This window comes from Buceros rhinoceros, unplaced genomic scaffold (genome assembly GCF_000710305.1).
Source record: "Buceros rhinoceros silvestris isolate BGI_N320 unplaced genomic scaffold, ASM71030v1 scaffold40674, whole genome shotgun sequence".
Lineage (NCBI taxonomy): Eukaryota > Metazoa > Chordata > Aves > Bucerotiformes > Bucerotidae > Buceros > Buceros rhinoceros.
This window is the reverse complement of record NW_010407257.1, coordinates 9,971-10,648: the sequence shown is the minus strand read 5'-3', so window position 1 is coordinate 10,648 and position 678 is coordinate 9,971. Positions and strand designations below refer to the sequence as shown.

Below are 678 nucleotides of genomic sequence, written 5' to 3'. Positions count from 1 at the left end.
AGCAACCCTCCCCCCCAAATTTTGGCTTAACCCAGCCCGCCGTTATTTTCCAAGCCAACTGCAACCGCAATCAGCTCAGCCTCTTTCCTTGGGGGTATTTTCATTTATAGAAAAGTATCATCTCTTATCATGATCAGCCTGCGATTCATTTACTCTCCGAGTATTAAAAAGCCAGAAAGGGAATAAATTCAGAGCACGGAGAAATTAATGCGGAACGATAGGCTCTTTCATGTGGCATTTCCAAGCGCCGTTTTTGCAACGGGCTTATGTAATGAGACATAATTATCTGCACATGTTCAATTACATTACTTCACAAATTCTCCCTGCCTCTGCCTCCTGACGTCAAGCCGCCCGCTAAGCTCTGGCGCCCGCAGGAGAGGGGAGCGCAGCCCCCCGTCCCGCTGTACCCCTCTCCTTGCAGCCTCTCCCTGCGCTGGCGGTGGCCGTTCTCAGGTCAATGGCCAAAAACAGTCACACGCAAGGAGATAAATGGCACAAGTCTTGGCCGGGAGGGTGATGGGACTGGACAGTGCACTCTGCTGGGGTGCTCGGCCACAGGACCACCACCCCACCCACAGCACCACCACCTTCCTGCCCAGCCTGAGACCACTCCACCTCAACCTTTGGCCTCCTCAGTGGGGACTACGGCTGCTAGCCATGGCCACGGCCAGGCCCCCC

At 54.7% G+C, this 678-nt stretch overlaps 1 protein-coding gene across 1 annotated transcript in view; it reads right to left on the bottom strand.

Moving 5' to 3' along the window:
- The window catches only part of LOC104491916 (pre-B-cell leukemia transcription factor 1-like), a 9,528-nt gene that overhangs the window by 6,123 nt on the left and 2,727 nt on the right, over positions 1-678 (bottom strand). The window lies entirely within an intron of this gene.